A 20051-nucleotide genomic window follows, 5' to 3' on the forward strand; every position below is an offset into this window, starting at 1 on the left:
TGTCTTTATTCACCATGATCTCTTTTTCTCTCTCTTTAACACCAAGTTAAACTAAGCAGAACATACTAAACTTTAGGTTATAGATGTTATAGAAACAACATGAACTGGTGAACTAAAATGAGCCTTCATTCAACAACAAATATGTCTGAAACTCTGTTATCCAGCTGAGAAGTTCACTGGACCAGAATCAATTTTGGGAGTTTCAGAGCAAAAACTGATTCATAAATATCTGTGATCTCTTCTTCCATGCTTCACTGCATCTGCTCCCAGGTATATCTATTTTTTTCTTGGTGAACTTTCCTGGTGCACCTTTGCATATTTTAAATATAAGCATCTTTTCCTTATATTGAATCTGCAATATAAGAAACTGCCACCCATCCTATATTGCCACGAAGTGACTACAACGACAAATATTTTCAAATGTTAAAAAACTAATACATATATAAAAATACAATATTTTTGTCATCGTAAATGAAGTGCTAGTGAGTGATTTTTGGAAACCGACTATGATTAAACAGTGGCGACCCGTGCTGGTGTATATGACAGCATTGCTCTACTCCATTTCAGCATAACTACTCTAGTACCATCGTCTGTCTTTCCCTTAAGCTTGTTTACACAGGTGAGTGGTAGGACAGAAGATCTCACTAGCTTGCCAGCACTTTGTGTTCTTATTGGTCAACATCACAGAAATGACAGAACCACTGTGGAAGATCAAAAATAACGTATTTCTGTCAGAATGTCCTAGTGCCTGTCCCAAGTCCAGATAAATAGGAAGGATAGTTGTGTCAGGAAAGGTATCGGGCATAAAACCTTGGCTAAATCAAACATACAGGTTATAAATGAGTTCCATCCCAAACTGGTCAGGGCCCATTGTTAACAACGACTGCCCTCGGTTGGGTGGTGACAGTCAGGTACATTTTGTGGGCAGGAGACCGTAAAGAAGAGAATCAACGCTAGGAGCATTTGAACTTACCATGGTGTAGATGGGAAGAACAATGGGGTTCTTCTCATCTACACAAAGAGTAGAAGTAGTGGAAAGAATGAGAACAAAGAGTATGTTTATAGTGTTGTAGAGTAGAAGAGAAGTTCAGACAGTTTGAAGGTTGAAATCAAAGGAGTGATGTTGAATGTTGTCAGTGCATATGCCCCACAGGGTGGATGTCAGGAGGAGGAATGAAGCATTCTGGAATAAGCTGGATGAAGTAGTAAAGTGTTCCAAGAGGGGAGAGACTGTGATTGGAGAAGACATGTAGGGGAACAGGGGGGATGAGGTGATGTTGAGGTAGACATGGTGTTAAAGAGAGAATTGTAGAAGAGCAGATGGTGGTGGATTTTACATAGGATTTAAGAGTGGACTACATTTTAAGCAGAAGGTGCGAACTCAAAGAGAGCAACGATTGCAAGGTGGTGTCATAGCAGAATGTCACTAATCTGCACTGGAAAGTAATCTGTAGGGTGACTTTGGAAATCAAGAAGAAGAAATGAGTGAAAGCAGAGGTCATGATTAAAGGGTGGAAACTCAAAAAGGGAGAATGTTGCACAGAGATGAGGGAAGAGTTAAAACTGGCTCTGGGTAGTAGTGAAGAGTTGTCAGAATACCGGGAAATTACAGCTGGTGTGGTGAGGGAACGTGCCATGAAGGTGTTTCCTCTGGACAAAAGAAAGAGGACAAGGAGAACTGGTAGCTGTATGAGAAAGTGCTTGAATGTATTCAAAGGAAGAGGTTAGCAAAGAAAAAGTGGGATTGCAGGGAGATTAAGAAAGTAGACATACGGTAAAAAAATACATTTTTCCTGGCCAAAATATATTTCAAATATATGGTAAATATATTTTGTATTTGTGATGCTCCAAAAAAATATATTTTTGAAATTGAAAATATATTTCTTTCAAACCAAAATACATTTCAAAACATATTTTAGGGTGAAGAAAATACATTTCCAACCTTACAGTAGAATGTATATCAAAGTATCCTTTATTTAAAATATATTTAGTGCAATAATGATGATAATGATAACAATACTAAAAGTAACATGTTTTATGCACATCTGCAAAAAACAGTTGGATTCAAACAAAACAGAGTCAAAGGTCTATCACGAATTAGGTTGTTTATTCATTTGCTTACAGTATTTCACATTACACAATATCTCACTATAATGTAGCGTTCATTGACTTTGAAATTATCTGTCAGTGATACAGTAAACAAGATACAACAACTGCTATGTACACTTTAGTTTTTGACAATATATACAATTTAGTACTTAAAGGAACACACTCCACTGTTTTGGAAATAGGCTCATTCTCCACCTCCCTCAGAGTTAAAAATGCAGCGTCTTCTTTCTAGATCCGTACGTTAATAGGGCTCTGGAGCGTGATCTTACGGGATGGGGCGTAGCCAGGATTTTTGGTCAAGGCGCCATATTAGCAGGCCAAACAAATGCTTGCTGTGTGGTCGGTTGTAATGTTAGATTGCACTACCGACAGAGGAATAAGCTTGAAAACAGGCTCTCTTTTCATTGTTTCCTCACCTGGAAACATCATGAGGGAGCTTATGTGTTGGATGTTACCAAAAGAAGGCGTCTAGCCTGGATAGCAGCTGCGAGACGAGCTGATATTCAGTTCTCTACCAGCCACAGATATCTGTTGGTGTGCTCCAGTATTTTCATTCAGGTAAGTTCTAAATAAGTTCATATTATTATTTATAGCCTGTTAATTTTATTTTCAATAGCACAAACTTAGAACAAACATGCAGAACTACCTTCTATTTATAGAGTTGCTAATTATTTGGCATTATTGCAACAAACCAGCCTATGAAATGAATGAAACAAATCCTGACTGGGTTCCAACACTACACATGGGGCACTACGAAATCCCTGCTTCAAACTACATGCTACATACCACCATGCCAATCAGATTACTTCTTCCATGTGAGGGTAAAAAGGTGACCTTCCTGGATAAGATGGCAAAGGTTTGCTGCGTTTTGGTGAACATGTGCCCCAGTGTGGTAGTAAAACCAGGGAAAAATGCTCTTGTTAAATACTTTTAAGTCTTGTGCTGTTTATGTAGTGATAAGTTTTCAAAAGAGACAGTAAATTACAGAATGCTAGTAGTGGGTGATATTATACAAATGCTGTCATGATTTTATGTGAACATTTTGTCATTTGTAAACTATACATAACATTTTTTCTACATTGTAACTGATGTGATGTTCGACAAAGTGCTTTTAATTAAAAATAGGCAAACATTTCTTTGTTTCTTTATTCAACTTTTGAACAGTGGTATTTAGTAAGTACATATTCAGTAAATGCAAAGTATTTACATGGCCCCCTAAATTAAAACATTATGGGTTATTCAGAACAGAACTATGCTTGGAAAAATATTGTCCCATCAGTTGATCCAACTCCTCCACAGTAGCAGGTGGAACCTTTCTTTTTTGAGGATGGCTTCTTTTACCTGTCACAACGAATGGTCTGTTTATGTTTTGATCAAGAACCTTTTTTTTTGGGCAGCTGAAGAGGAGAAGTCTATCTTATGGCCAACCTCTGGCTGTATCTTGGTCATATTACCCAGCAAAACCCAGTATGCAGGTTCATCTGTAACAGTCCTTGTGCCACAGATCCTCACTGTTGCTTCTACATTAAACAGAAGAGCAGTGACATGGCTGCAAGTCTCCACGACTCTAGCCATACAGCTGCAGTGGGCGGCTTCAACCTTCCCTGTGATGCTCACAATGACCTGTGGCTGCAATGCTGCAATTCAGTCTTTAAGAGTGCAGGACCTAAAACACACACAGACAAAGTTCATTTAAAGACAAGAACTTTAATAAGCCAAGTCCGACACAAATGTGTTTTATTTACTTTCAAATCCATTTATCATAAATGTAACAAATAAAGTGTTTTTATGTATCCATCTATAGAACGCTGCATGTTATATTCTAAATCTGCATGTTTCTTTTTAGAAACCTATCAGCAAAAAATGAATCTAAAGTATGTAATGCAAGGATGTAATCACTTTCAAGAGGGAGAAAACATAAAGTTCGACTTTAAGTGACAACTATGGACACCTAATATGACAAGCAGATTCTGCAGGTCATTAATCAATGTATAAAACTAAAACAGAATGTATTTTTAGTGACACAGGACACAAACAAGGAAGCAAGATGTGTAATTAGGATTATTTATAATAAATATGAATTAATTAGGGCAATTTCTTTAACCATAAAGAATAACTAAATCCTTCAGGACAATGTCACATCAATGCACTGAACTCACTATGTTATCCCTCTAACAGAGCCTCTACATGTTCTCACTGTAATTTCCCCCTCACGAATGAATTTTTGCTAGCACTAATTTGAATGCTGGGGGGAATCAAACGCATTTTACTCGCAGTACTCAAGCTGACTTACCTTTGCTTGAATGACGGCGTACTCACAACGTGGAGGCTTAAAAATAGCCAAATCTTGTACCCAGTCCTTGGTGAATTGGATGTGCGCCTCCAGAGATTTATAATTGCGAAATTGGTGCGCCGTGTATGCTCTGACTCCACAGACAAGGTATGAGAGTAGATCATGCTAAGTCAATAGCGGTTTGGTCTTCAGGGTTTCTACTCCACGGCTATATTTCATACGGGTCCACATTTCAACAATCAAGTACCGTCTCTTTGCATCTGGACAGAATCTGTCTCTATACCGTCATTTTCTTTTGAGCTACGTTTCAGAATGGTTCGTAGCAATCTTGTTTTGATTCGTGACCTGCCAAGATGGTGCTGCGCTCCCACAATGCATTGCGACATTACGTCAACTCCAAAGCCCTTTGCGTGCAGGAGTGTATGCGCATGCGCATTGCCACGGTGGTTTAAAAAATAAAGATATAATGAAAAGTAATTAATAAAAATTAAATATTTAAACATTCCCACAAATGTGCAATGAACGTGCAAAAACTCTCTTTAGTAGTTGTTGCTGTTTCTTTCTTTCTTTCTTTCTTCTTTTTTTTTTTGAAAAATAACGACGTCTCTGAGGCGCGAAATCTGACAGCGAGAGGAACGGCCGGATACAGGAGACGGGAAGAAACAAGCCGATTATGTTCGCGTTAATTAAGTGGTTGGAAGATGTAAAATTCTCAATTCTGCCAACTGAACATATACGAGATTTTAATGAGGATGAATAATTAGCCGGCATGGAGGAAACGGACCTTTATTTCGTGGAGTGGCGACAAGAAGCCAAGGCGGGTGGCCAGTCTAAGAAGCCTCCATCATCAAGCTAGCAGGTGCCTTTTCCCATATAATATTACTTTATTCTCGTGTATTTGGAACGGAAGCGTAGAGCTGCCACCCAGGCAAAAGAGAAATATAAGTATATCACGTTATAACGTGAAAAGTTTATCGTTCTAACAATATACTATCATGTTTGAACAACATTGTACGAAAAATGTACATAATTATCACGTCCGTACAATATTGTGCGAACGTGACAATTATGTATATTATAATAACGTGATATTATATTATACAAACATGAAAAGCATAATGTTAGAACAATAAACATTTCACGTCATAACGTGATACAGCTCTATTTTTCTTTTGCCTGGGTGGCAGCTCCACGCTTCCATAATTTGGTAATCAAAATATGTAACTTAATTAATTATATTGTGACGTACTTTTGCCTTTTCTTATTATTCTGCCTTCTCAATAACTATCAAAGCCTATTCACATTTAATTTGGCTTTCACAGAAATCCTACCTCTCCTTCTGGCTACAGAGTACTTACCAAGGTTAGAAACAAAGAACAGTTATGCTTTATTAATGTTCGCTAATTACAATGTTCCACATTTCCTTGCTTTTTAAGTCATTTTTAGGCTTTTTAGAGTTTTTGTTTTTTATTTTTTTAGCAGTAATGTTTCTGCCTATTTATTTCAGCCCATGAAATCGAATGCAGATCTTCCTAATGTGAGATTTACATAAATGTAAGTAATTTTGTTTGTCATTGTCATTAATGTTGTTGCTGTTGTTGTTTTTGTGCAGTTTGCAATCATATAAACCTAGCAAGCATCAGTCAGCACAGTGACTAACCTAAACAGATTCTTGCTTTATTCACATATATTATATGTAATTATATATACCTGCACATTGTACCTAGGGTTGCAGCCACTTGGCCCCACCCCATTGTTGTGACAGCCCTGATTGTACTTATACACTGCATCTGAACAGGGAACAGTCTGCCACATTAATGTATTTTTAAGTGACTTGTTTGTAATACATGAATTTGTTTTTTACAGATGTCAAAGTCTCAACCTCATGCTGCCCTCCCCCATCCTCCTAAAGTAAGTATTTGTTGTTGTAGTTTTTTATGCGGTGTCTGTGTCACATGCTAATCATAATTATTGAAATAACTGTTTTCTAACAGATTTTCCAAAACACTAGTTATGTTTGTTGTCATTCAGACCAATACTACTGCTTAGACATTGTTTAGTGGTCATGCATGTTTGACAAGCTCGTTATGATACCAAAACAGTAGGCCTATCACAATAATCGATATATCGACTTAACACACAATACATGTACATGACCTCAATAATTGTTGATGATGTAATTTATCCGCCATTATATTTACAAAAATAAAATATAATGATAACATAACAATAACATTAAATAACATTGTTTTCTATTTGTTAGAAAATTTACTATTTATTCAAGTTTTTAAGGTATCTAATATTTTGATTCCTAATTTCAATGATCTAAATACTTTAAGAATTAGATGTTGGTTTGTCAATTGAAAGTGTGTAGATCTTGCATTATTATGGTGTTATATTATGATTATACATTCAAAGACATAAAATGGTCTTAAAATGACAATGACATAACTTGTCGCAATTGTTTATGGGGCAATATACCAACCAACAAAAAGTCGCTATCGTAACAGGCCTTCAAAACAGACGGTTTTATGATTGATAAATTCAAAAAATAAATACATTTAATTTCTCTGAGATTCTCTAATATTCAGTTACAGTTCACAACACAGTTACCCGTACATGCAGTATTATACTGTAAATATAAATCTCTGCATTTAGCATCCCACTAGAAGCGTCACAGTTACTGCCTCTTTTTTTTTTTTTTTTAAATACCTGTACTATCACTAACACATTTACTGTTTTACTTTTAGCCTGTGGATACAAATGCAGATTTCCTTAATGTAAGTTGTGCATTTTAATTACATCATGTTATTTTTATTATTATTTATTTATTTATTTTATTTTACATTCAAATATTTCAAGCTTCTTGGTTAAAGAAGCTTCTAATTTGTGTTGTACAGTTATTTCATTTTTAACCTTAATTTATATTTTATTCCTTCCCAGTTAAATTTACCCTTCATTCTAATTTGTGTTGTACAGTTATTTCATTTTTAACCTTAATTTATATTTTATTCCTTCCTAGTTAAATTTACCCTTTTTAATTTTTCATATTTATTTCCTATCTTATTCATAGCCTTTTCCTTTTTTGTTCTCTTTAGGTCACGAGCAGTTGTCCAAGCATTTCACTACATATCGTACTGTGTATGACTGTGTACGTGACAAATAAAATTTGAATTTGAATTTGAATTTGAATTTGATTGCTAGTAGGTAAAGAATAGTTCACCTATAATTCATATTCCCAATTAATTTCTCACCTCTGATTGAATGCCTTTGTTTGTTTTCCTTTTGACTATAACAAAACATTTTTGCTGGATATATATGGTGAATTTATATGCATAGATACAGTCGTAGTGCTTGACACATGCAAACAGCAGTAGATGTACTAAAAAGGAAATAATTACAATCATGATGTTGATTGCTGATGTCAGTATATATATTTTAGAGGAATGTTTTGTTTTTCACCCAAAATGAACTATATTGCTTCAGAAGAGATTTATTACCCTATATAAACAGTATCTATATATTGTTCTGTTTTTTGTTTGTTTTTGTTATTTTCAGGTTCAATGGTGCGTGTTCTTCTAATGGCCGCCTTCCCACTGGAGGTTTTGATCCACAGCAATTTAAAAGGTAATCAGCTTTGAAAGTCAGTTCAAATGGTTAGCTAATAGTACTTTAAAAAGCCTACTTCTCTGTCACCAGTTTCTTTACCAAAAAGCATAATATTGTAGTTCAAATGTTTAGATGAACAAAGATCAGATTTTTGGAAATTTAACTAGCCAGACACTCAAATGTTAATGCTTTTTATAGGAGGACACAGCAAAACAGACATCGGCGCAGAGCGAAGAACTGCCCTTGATAAAGAAACCATGACAGCCATATATAGTAAGTGAAGACTGTGTATCTAAAATTGCATACTGCACAAGTAACTCACTTTGCAACAATAAAAATTGCACAGATAGGTGATGAAGCATTGAAGTGGTTGGACTCAGACAAAGAAGGTCAACAGATTGAATGATGGAGAGTAAGGATAGATGACCAAAAGGGGTGTTAGTATTACTGTAATGTGAACTGGATAGACTTTCCATCGAGGGGGAAAAAAAAGGTAAAATTATGTGGAAAATATATCTGTATCTCTATAAACGGAAATATCTGTTTGCTAAATGAAGCTAGCTAATTTAAATCATGTTTTTATTTTAACTCTGATAAAAGTACTAGAACTGTGACTTTTGTTTGTTACAGTGGCGGTAAGGAAGAGGTTCCCCAATGTATCCAGAGGGGCTTTGGGGATTGCAGTCAATTCAAAGCTGGGGGAACTCAGACTGTTGGAAAAGAAAAAAAAAGTTACATTTTAAATATGTTTTATGTTCGTACACACCCACATATATATATCTATATATATATATATATATGTGTGTGTGTATTCCTCTGCTTGTTATTGATCAGTAAACATCTTTGAGTGATCACATTTTTATTGTGTTAATAGCAGTTCACATCAAATTCACAGTATCGTTACTTATAAGTGTTTGTTGCAGTTGCATTTTGTATAGTAAAATGTATGTATATATATATATGTGTGTGTGTGTATATAAATATATTTTGAAATGTATTTTAGAGCATATATTTTTTGGCCAATTTTTGTATATTTTGAAATATATTTCAAAATATATTTCAAAATATATTTTTTTACCGTATGGGGTACTGGGAGGCTAGGAGTAGAGCTTAGCAATGAAGGCTAGAGAGAGGTGAAAAATGTAAAAGGAAAGGCTTATAGTGAGTTTTATTTGAGGTGTGTGTATGTGTTAGTTGATGAGCCACACCATGAATATATGGGAAAGAGTTGTTTAAGCTAGTTTAAGAAGAGAGACCACAAGAAGCAAAACGACATCATGCCAAGAAAAAGCACTACAGATGCAATGCTTACTTTAGTGCACCTATGTTTGGCTATGCTGTCATGGCTAGCCAACTACCTTTTGTTTTAATGACAAAGTATCAGCATGCTATTTGGCTTCTTTAATAAATCTGAATTCTGACAAGTTACAGAAACATACAATGTTGAAAATGCCGGTTGCGGTACATTAGCTAATGGTACGTTAGCTAATGTAGCCTAGCTAACTGTAGGTTTTTCAGAGACATGACCGGTTACCATGTGACATTAACATGTCAGCCATTTTGGACATGTAATAATCTTGAAACATGCACCTGACTGGACAGCAGGATATAGGCCTTGTGTGAGAAAAAAAGAAATGATAATTTATTTTTAAAGTATGTATTAGTGATTGGAAGCAATCGCTACTACTTACAATAACTAGCAGTAGAACATGGCTCTGACTTCCGCTCATTGCCAGATTGCCATTCTACTCATGTGGTAGTATGTTGCATCTCTCCATGTACTTGTCTGCTAGTTCAAGCTCTTGTGCACCTTGTACTTGCCTGCCTGTCCTCTCTGTCCTCCTTGAAAACTGCTGGAAAGCCTGTCCAGTTTTGCCCTCCAGGTGGGTGTGTCCCAGTGATGTCTGGATGTCTGGAGCCTTGATCTCCTCCATACCTGCTTCATACCCTGGAGGACGGGGCTGTGGCCCCCCCACACCCTCTAGCAGATCATTACATGAAGGAACCTTTAAAAAAAAAAAAAAACAAGCGCGTCCATGCTCACAGGTGTACACACGGGTGATCACACCCACAAACTACACCCTTTTTGGCTCCTACCTCAAAGCACACTGTGTTCTGTTGATCTTATGTGCTGCATAATAATGTTTAATATTTACTGTCATATTCCCATATATCATTGTGATGTTGTTTATTCTATTACTCTTGTTCTCTTCTGCTTGTTTTCTTTTTTCTTTCTCAGCAGGTGATCCAGGTGATTGATATATGCATTTTATTATTATTATTTTTTCCCGCTCATTCTGTTGGTTTTTGTTTTTTGCCCTTCTCCCCCGTCCCTCTTCTCAGCTGTTTCTCTTTCCCTCTTTCTTTCTCCCCTTCTTTCCCCCAGTCAAGTCTGTCCCGTATTCAGTAAGTGAAAATAAAATAAACAATAAAAGGTGAATCAAATAGACCATTACGGCAAGGCTGGGATGGTCAATTTGGTAAAGTAAATCCGTTGGGCATCTTTCTTTGTCTTTAGACAATAATTCTGATGGCAAAAGAGCCAAACGGGACAGGCAAAAAAAAAAAAAAGGAAAGGAAAATTCTTCCAAGGTTTCTAAATGTCTAGACTTTGTTGTTGTGAATGTGAGAGCATTACTGATGAGATGCCTGTGCATCTGTCACTCACTTTTTCACTACCGCAGGTTAGCAGTTAGAAATATTAGATTGCAGCAGCAGTCTTACCATTTCCCACTGATTTAGGGCCAAATAGACAAGGCAACCATCTGTTTAACTCTGTATGCATGTTTCCTCAGCAATTATTCGTTCCGGAGCATCTCAGGTCTACTGCCAACTCAACACTATCACACAGATACAACCTTTGCACATGCAAAAGAGAGCAGTTATCACACCTAAGCAACATTACTAAGCTGTCACGATTTCACATTTTTCAGAAGAATTAGAGTCTAAAATCTCGAGTGTTTATTGTATGACAGTCTGTAGAGTTGCTGAAAACGCAAAGGTCAGAGAAAGGTAATTAATGTAGGGATGAGGTTTAACAGACCACACTGAAGCAGAGCAATAAACACAACACAGATCCTGCAGTTTTCTTTGTTGAGACAAACTGACCGGGTCAACCACGAGACGCCCCGTTGCTGAGATGCTATCACGTTTGCTTTAAACTGAAAGATTTCCGGAGCTGAATATTTTGTCTTTCTTCCTTTCCTTTTCCCTTAACCAGATAACTGAATTCAATGCCACTTTAAGGTATTATCAGTAAGTAAATTGACTGCAGTTTAACCGTGTGGTCAAGTTATGAACAGATAGCTGTTCACATCCTCTGTTTACCCAACAGAAACCAAAGACAATAGCATGATTTCCAGGATAAGAGATTTAATCCACTGGGAGATTGTAGGAAATGGAAACGCTTTCAAGCTCTGGATGTAAACACCTTGTTGTTGCTTTGAAAGTTTTTCATGCACACTTCCCTGCCAACAGCATTTTCTTCACACTGTCCCCTGGTTACACTTCCTGTGAACAACGAATCATCTTAAATTAACATAGAAAGACTCTGTGCTCACAGCCATGACAGAGTGGAAGGGCTGCTAAATTTACATAACACCTGTAGCTAATTCACCACAGAAACTAAATCAGGCAATTAGAGGATGATGAAGTCTCTCTGACAGGCGCTCTCTTCAAATGGGGTCTTTGCAAGAAAAGATTTTCAAGTTAGCAGGGTGCCTTTCTGTTTTCAACTGGTTGGACTACAGGTAAATCACTTGTATATTTTCAACTAATGCAAGTTTTCCAATCACAGCATTAAATTACAGAGAGCTTGATTTTGCTGTTCTGTCGATTGTCTAGGCCAGGCATGTTAAACTATTTTATATCATGAGCCACATACAGTGGGTTTTGATCTTAAGTGAGCCTGGCGAATGAAACTCCAATTTCTGTCTGTGTAAAAAGTTTAACTATGCATTTAATCAGTGAGATATTTTAATATTAGAGAAACAACCTACTGTATGTCTCAGGTTGTCTACATGATAAACAACTGCTGCTGTAGTAAATTAGATTTTAAGGATGTGTGTTGATGTGTATTTAAAGAGAACGGGTTTGTACCAAGTTGTAAATGTGCTTTTAAAAGTTGTTCAGTTGGGTATTTAAACTTTGTTGTTGTTGTTGTTGTTGTTGGGGACTGGCTCCCCTTTGGCTTCAACTGGCAAATCCAGGAACTGCAGTTATTGGCATTGCTTTGGTTTCATTTTCATTCCCATAGGATCCCACTTGGTGCAGACTCTGAGTTGCTGTTGCTGCTGGTGTTTAATACTTTCCTGCAATTTTGTCTATTCCTTAAGCTTCTCGGGGGTACAATGAGTTCAATATGCTATATTAGAGTTTTAGAAATTTGTAAATTGTAAATGACTCAAATAATGTTTCTGATGTAACACAATCAGTGTTAATGACATTTTTTGATCCTGACGTGTCAAAATGCACTATGATGCAAAAGTTTTTCTGAGTGTGTAACCTGGTGTTTGCCTAGCTGTGGGACTGCCTGCACTCCAGCGGGATTGGAGTACGGCATACAGTTAGCAGTGGATGGATGTATTAAGAACTGGATACATAATGAAAAGATGGTCTCTCATTCATTCAAATAAATCAGCTTTAAAAGAGCAAAATCAAACTTCCTCTAATCTTCCACGCTGGCAAATTTGACCAATAGAGAAAATGTAGGCCCAATATAAAATCTGAAGACGTTTCTTCAAGCTACATAAGGATTAAATCAAATAATCATCTGGCTTTGAACCGAATTTTGATATTGAGTAATTTAGCATGTTTTGGACAGAGAAATGCTGACATCATGCTTTTCCAACAAGACCAAATGCTCTATGGTCTCGGCATTGATGTGATAATGGAGCTGATACAGCAGTGCCACTCAGGTTTGCAGCTAATTTATACCAGTGGGCATTAATGCGCAAGGCAATTAGTGAAACTGCACGGCACTTCTCCATAATGCACCCATATTTTATTTAGAAATCTAAAATAAATTATTGAAATAAATATTCGATAAACTGAATATTAAATTAATATTCAAAAGAGCAGGTCACGCTAGAAAAATGTGTTCCACTCCTGCCAAATGGACATAAGCCCCTCTTAGGTGGGAACAACAAAAAAACAGCAAATAAAAAAAATAGTTGTAGACAGTCTGTCGAGGTGTTAATGTCATAAATGTAGTTCATGCAGAAACACAGAGGGTGAAAGTACTACTACTAATGTTCCTGTTCAGTTCCATGTTCATGTCTTATTGTCTTAGTTTTCCCAGTTTAGGTTTTAGTTTAGTTCCCGCTCCTATTCACCTTGGCCTGTTTTGTGTTCATGTTTGGGTTTTTTGGGCTCTTTGTTAAACCTTAGTTTGTTTCTCCCGTGTCTGCATTTGGATCCGTTCCATAAATATACCGGCGTGTCCCGTTGTGACAAAAACTTCCAAGTCTTGGGGCTATCTGAGGAACACGTGAATTTTAGCTGAAACGTTCAGTTACCAGACCTAAGCTAATGTCAGCTTAGGTCTACTCACTTTTTTCTTTTTCAAATTTGCATAAATAATGAGGTGGATAAACTAACTCCAAAAAGACGCAAAATTCATCCAGAGGAGTTTGATGCAATGACAAGATTTCCGGTGGGAGATTCATTCATTCATTTCTCAATGGGCAAAATATATGGAGGAGAGGTTTTAAATGGAGCGCACAAAGAGATTTACTAACATTTTGTTACACTGAGTTTATTGCTAATTGTCCCGATATTTAATGCCCCCCCAAACAAGTCTTATTTTTTGTACTCCATATTCAACTGACTGCACCTGGATTAAGGAAACAGAGTAAATACCCTGTAAATTACCCACACCTATGAACACTATATATCAATTGCGCTCACACCCTATTTTGCCCTGTTTAGTAAACCCCTTCAGTCACTGGATTTACACAGGAAGGTTAATTTATTCTGGGAATAACTTGGGAAGCACAACAGTCTTTGGATATGTTCTCTACAACAGGTGTATCAGCACAGTTAATTTAAGCAGCTGGAACCAGAACTACATGTTGTATCCATTTAAATGAAAGGAAGTGGCGTCAAAAGGTGTTTGTCCTTGTAATTGTCTTGGGCGCACAGCTGTGAAGCATGCGTCACAAGCCACTCACGTAATGGGGCACCTTGTAGTCGTCTATTGGAAAGCTGTTTCACAGTATTTTAACAAATATCAACAAAGTCTCTATAAGCTTTGTTGTTAAAAGTCACATTGAAAACTTTATTCTACTGAGGCATGATATCACGTAACACAGACTGTTAAAAGTGGGTAGCAGTGTTTCTGGAATAAAAGGGCTTCTCTTCTTGTTCCTAATGTGCCACATATGGTGATTCATATATAGGTTGATACAATGTCAACCAACCTGTCAGCAGTGGAAAATTAGTCTGAAATTACCTGTCAAAATAATCATTTTGATTCATGAGAGCTGTTCGTGTTCCTTTAAACTGTCTCCAATTATAACTTTTTTTTCATCCAACACCTTAGAGGTCTCCAGTAAGTTAAACTGTGTAATTGCAGCACTTGTGTCACTGTAAAACAAAGATGTATAAGGTACAGGCCCAGTTCTAGGTTCATAGGAGAGCTGAAGCAAAGTAAAGATGACAGCCTGTAAATAAAAAACTAGCACTTTACTCTTACTTTGTTTTACTTTTCCAAACCAATTTCACTTAACCGTGTTTGTCAAGTTTCACACTCATTTTGTTTCTTTCTGGCTTTAAGTCTTCTTTTAAGAATTATTTTTTAACATTGCCGTACACAATACAAGACCAAAGTTGAACTTGTTGGAAGTTTTGAGATGTGTCACATTTCAGTGTGAAGCTAAAGCTGTTAAGTCAAAAGAACATTATCCCAACAATCAGACATGGTGGTGCTGCTGCCGTCATCATCCGTCATCAATTCTGCTACACTGGCAGGGCTAGGGGCCAGGACTCTCCTCTCCGGGTTCTTGGGGGATGTTGCTAACTCCGGGTCTGAAAGCAGGCAACCCACCCGCAGTAGATGTGCTCGGTGTGAGGTCTCGCAGCAAGCTATCAAATACGGCGCATTTTTCGGCTTTTAAAAAAAACGCTATGCATCGCCAGGTGTTTCATCAGATTTGAGGTGTTACCACAGTATCAGCTTAAAGCACTTGTTGCAGGCTGCTGAGTTTGCATATTTTGCTGTGAAGTACAGCCAGGCTTTTGACCACTTCGCCTTGGGCGTTTTTAATCTGTAGCTCTGCTCTAAAAGAACGTACGTACCTGGGCCCGCCTACTACACTTGGAAACATAAAATGATTGGCTAGAATCTAAAGTGTATCACAGCTCAGGAAAAAAAAGCACCGAAATAAAGCACCGAAATGTGCGCTGCTTTTTGGTCTGGTTACTACCGTTTATGTCAGAACCTGTGCCATCATGGCACCAGATACCGGTACCCATCCCTAGTCTGGGATGAGGCAGCTGGTTGCACAAATGAGTCCATAGTTTTCAAGTGATGTCAGAGCTACTGGGAGACACGCACCTGGAGGCAAAATTCTACTATGGTCATTTCCCCTCCAGCCTTCCTTTGAATGTCTTTGAGTTTAAATTAGTCCAACTGCAAGATAGGTGCTGTGGTATTGGACGCAATCTATGTTTGTTTACAGCTGCCAGAAGGGTGAAGAACATGGCACCAACATGGAGTCACACCTCTCCTCACCCTGGCTTACAGGCCAAATCTAAATAATTTACTAAATTAATTGTGCTCCTTTTTAATTTCTATTTAAAGTCATTGATGATTTTTTTTAAATACTGTATTACTGTATCATTTGTAGGTAGGGTTACATAATTGCTTGTCTAAAACCATCAGAACATGGGTCAGAGCATTGAGGGAGGGATGGTGCTGTGAGGGTAACACTCACTCAGCCTGAGAAGCTCGTGGCTAATTCACCACAACCGACTGTTTTCATGAATTTGTGATTTTTGCTCATGTAATTTATATCTTGCACTCCAGGACCAACAATGCGCAGTTTCTGCTTCTAAAGTAGGCAACATGGCAAACAAATCCCATCTGCAGTAATCAGTCAGATTCTTTAAATACACCTACATGAAACAGATCTACAGTATCAGCTGCTTTACAAGTATTTAATGTGGAGTCACTTCTGTTAGGTCTTGTGTCTGTGTCTGCTCATATTTGTAAGAAACGGCTCCCCTTCTGATTGCAATTGTGATAAACCAGCTGGTTTAATAACAGTCGAGGAGTTCTGTGAAATTGGCCAAAAGTCTGGGGCTGGATTTTAATTAGACTTCAGTCAATTAACAAACACAGATGGACTGTCAGTTATAGACAGTGTGTTTAATATACATAAGTATAGCCCATGGTAACTGCTGATGTTTTCAACATACCTGAACAAGTAAACCTCTGTTATTTTATTTAAGGCACAGTTTCAAAAAGGATCAGATTACAAGTCAGTGATTAGATTCTCGTTATCTTATTTCAATCTGTCTTTGCTTTTGAAGTGTGTGTAGCAATCGAGCCAAGCCCGGAAAAGCAGAAAAAAAATGTTGTTTATGCCAATATTCAACTTGAAGGCAAATTATCTATTAGACCAGAGCAGAATTGCTGTTTTCCAATGAAGACATGGGCAAAAGCAGACATTTTAGAATAAATGAACTCTGAATTGTTAAAAGTTATTCTCATCAGCAGCCTTTAACCCTTTAAAGCGGTCGGAGCGGGCACGCTCCATTTTGCATAACTATTTTTAAATCCCGGTAGCACTGCAACCATGTAAGCTAGTGCAATAATTTTTTTTGCATATGAAACCGGAGGAATTGTACTTACATCTTATGCCATCGGCTTGTCCTAGGTCACGGTTTCCTTCCACATAAAGCTTTGCAAAAATTGCATAAAAGCACTTGCAGCAACAAAAACATAATATTCCAGAATTGTGGTGCTGACACTCACCAGTCCCCGGCCCCCTTCCTTCCGCTTAGGGTACAGCCTCAGGGTGCTGGACTTGGGGTGAAACCCTCCATGCATGGTAAGGAGCTTTCTTGTCTTTATGTCAGTGGCTTCTATCTCCTCCTTTGGCCAGCCTATTACCCCAGCAGGGTACCTGATCACGGGCACGTGTTGATGGCCCGGATCTTGTTCTTACCATTCAGCTGACTCCTCAGGACTTGCCTGACCCTCTGCAGGTACTTGGTGGTTGCAGCCTTTCTAGCGGCCTCTTCATGGTTCCCATTTGCCTGCGGGATCCCCAGGTACTTGTAACTGTCCTCTATGTCTGCAATGTTGCCTTCTGGTAGTTCAATCCCCTCAGTTCTGACTACCTTCCCTCTCTTTGTTACCATCCGACTACACTTCTCCAGTCCGAACGACATTCCAATGTCATTGCTGTATAGCCTGGTAGTGTGGATCAGTGAATCGATGTCTCGTTCACTCTTGGCATACAGCTTGATGTCATCCATGTACAGGAGGTGGCTGACAACTGCTCCGTTCCGTAGTCGGTATCCGTAGCCAGTCTTGTTAATGATCTCACTGAGGGGGTTCAGGCCTATGCAGAACAGCAGTGGGGACAGAGCATCTCCTTGGTAGATCCCGCACTTGATGGTGACTTGTGCTATGGGCTTGGAGTTGGCCTCTAGTGTTGTACGCCACATCCCCATTGAGTTCCTGATGAAGGCTCTTAGGGTCCCATTGATCTTGTACAATTCTAGGCATTCCAGTATCCAGCTGTGGGGCATTGAGTCATAGGCCTTCTTGTAATCAATCCAGGCAGTGCACAGGTTGGTCAGTCTGGTCTTGCAGTCTCGGCTGATTGTTCTGTCTACCAGTAGCTGGTGTTTTGCGCCTCTGGTATTCTTGCCAATTCCTTTCTGTGTCCCGCTCATGTATTGACCCATGTGCCTGTTCATCTTAGCCGATATGATGCCTGACAGGAGCTTCCATGTAGTACTGAGGCAGGTTATTGGTCGGTAGTTGGAGGGGACCGGTCCCTTCTTGGGGTCCTTGGGGATCAGGACCGTCCGGCCTTCGGTTAGCCATTCCGGGTGTCTCTCGTTAACTAACAGCTGGTTCATTTGTGCTGCCAGACGCTCGTGGAGTGCAGTCAGTTTCTTCAGCCAGTAGGCGTGAACCATGTCGGGCCCTGGTGCTGTCCAACTCTTCATACTGGAGACCCTTTCTTGGATATCTGCCACTGTGATGGTTACTGGACCCTGTTCAGGGAGGTCGCTGTGGTCTGCCCTCAGATCCTCTAGCCACTGAGCATTGCCGTTATGGGTTGCATCCTTCTCCCATATGCTCTTCCAGTATTGCTCCGTCTCCAGCCTTGGTGGTGTTGTTCTCTTATTGTTCCCTTGCCACTGAGAGTACACCTTTGCTGGTTCTGTGGAGAACAGCTGGTTTATTCTCCTGCCTTCTATCTCTCTGGTGTACCTCCTCAAGCGGCTGGCCAAGGCTGTGAGTCTTTGCTTGGCAGTTTCCAAGGCCTCAGGTATGGACAGCTTGCTGTATTTCTTAGGCACCTTATTCGTCGCACCTTTCTGCAACTCCGTTAGTTGGCTAACCTCCCTCCGTGCTACTTTGATCTTGCCCTCTAGCCTCCTTCTCCATGGAGGGTACTGCCCCTTGTCGCTGTTCAACTTGTAGCCAAGCATCTCACTGATCACTGCTGCCGTATTGTAGATCAGCTTGTTAGTGTCGGTAATCGTGGTTGTAGGTATTGCCCGTAGTGCTGCATTAACATCATCTAGCAGACCTTCTGAGGGTACTTCACGTAATCTTGGTAACCGGCTACGCGGAATCCAGGTTTCAAGCTTGGCCATGATCCTATTTTTCAGGTCAGTTCCTCTCGCACTCAACGATCCTTCTCCTATCGCACTTGGGGCTATGTACCCAATCTCGGGTGGGGGTGATGATATCTCCCCCCTGACCTGGCGTCCTGACTCCTCCTTGCCGTAGCATTTGTGTTGTACCTCGTCAATCTCTAGCTGTGAGAGCAGTCCCTTCTTTCGAATGTTGGAACACTGAGCTACTAGTTGTTTCGCCGTCATTGTGGATGTTGGGTATCGAAGAATCCATAGGTCCCTCATCCTATTCATGTAGCCCCTTCCGCCGGGGTTACTTGGGTAGTAGCATTCCAACAACGCCCTGTTTTCGTCTCTTGCCCATCGATGCCTTCTTCTTCCAGTAGCCCACTTTTCGTCAGGGTGCCCTGGTTCCTCAACATCTGACGCGGACCTTGTTGATCCGGGCGACGTCCGAGCCGGCATGCCTTCATATTTATCTGTCTCGCTCATGTCTGCGGTAGGCTTGCTTAGCATAGGGGGTCTAGCCTTAGGACCCTTACTGGATACAGACGCCCCAGGCAGGAATCGAACTTGCGATCCCCTGTTCCAAAGGCGTGTAGTCTAACCACTACGCTATCCAGCTGCTATATATATATATATATATATATATATATATATATATATATATATATATATATATCGAACAATACAACATTTGTAATTTATTTTATCAATTTTCCTTCTGACGATGCTGTCTGTGTTGAGCGCTCAGTGAATCTGCGTTTGACTACTCCGCCTAGGCTGCACTGTCCAGCGCAGATCCACTGAGCGCTCAACACAGACAGCATAGTCAGAAGGAAGAGCGCAGGGCAAGCTAGCGAGACAGAAGTTAAGCTCTCCTTTTAACATGGACCTCCCCCACTCTCATTCAGATCTGGCGTTTGGAATTATTTTGGTTTTCATGTGACGTATGACCCTGACCCACTCAAGGCTGCTTGCAAATTGCATCAATCCCCACCCACACCAATGATACAATAGCTAACATCGAAAATAAACATGTACATCAATAATCAAGAAAAAACTAAAATAAAACATAACTGCGAATGGCAGGTGGATGGACAGACAGGAAGTTGGGACAGTTAAGAGTTCACCTCATGCAGTTATCACCGAACGGCACCGACTGGCCAACTTCGTGGTGCTTCTTGGATAATTTTTATTGCAATTATCTCAAATG

The 20051-nt window shown here is 39.2% G+C and overlaps 1 protein-coding gene and 1 long non-coding RNA gene across 2 annotated transcripts in view; both read left to right on the top strand.

Moving 5' to 3' along the window:
- The first annotated feature begins 4966 nt into the window (after positions 1-4966).
- Positions 4967-8781, top strand: LOC112434722 (uncharacterized). Its single transcript, XR_013099786.1, has 8 exons — positions 4967-5261; positions 5725-5764; positions 5910-5956; positions 6269-6313; positions 7153-7182; positions 7961-8029; positions 8210-8284; positions 8642-8781. It is a non-coding gene; the product is annotated as an uncharacterized LOC112434722 (long non-coding RNA).
- Positions 8782-11705: 2924 nt separating this feature from the next.
- Positions 11706-20051, top strand: part of uts2r (urotensin 2 receptor) — a 94963-nt gene continuing 86617 nt past the window's right edge. The window contains exon 1 of the mRNA XM_004557539.5: positions 11706-11760. The gene's annotated coding sequence lies outside the window, so the exon portion shown is untranslated. The remainder of the gene's footprint in view (positions 11761-20051) is intronic.

The sequence above is a fragment of the Maylandia zebra genome, linkage group LG8, assembly GCF_041146795.1.
Source record: "Maylandia zebra isolate NMK-2024a linkage group LG8, Mzebra_GT3a, whole genome shotgun sequence".
NCBI classification, from domain to species: domain Eukaryota; kingdom Metazoa; phylum Chordata; class Actinopteri; order Cichliformes; family Cichlidae; genus Maylandia; species Maylandia zebra.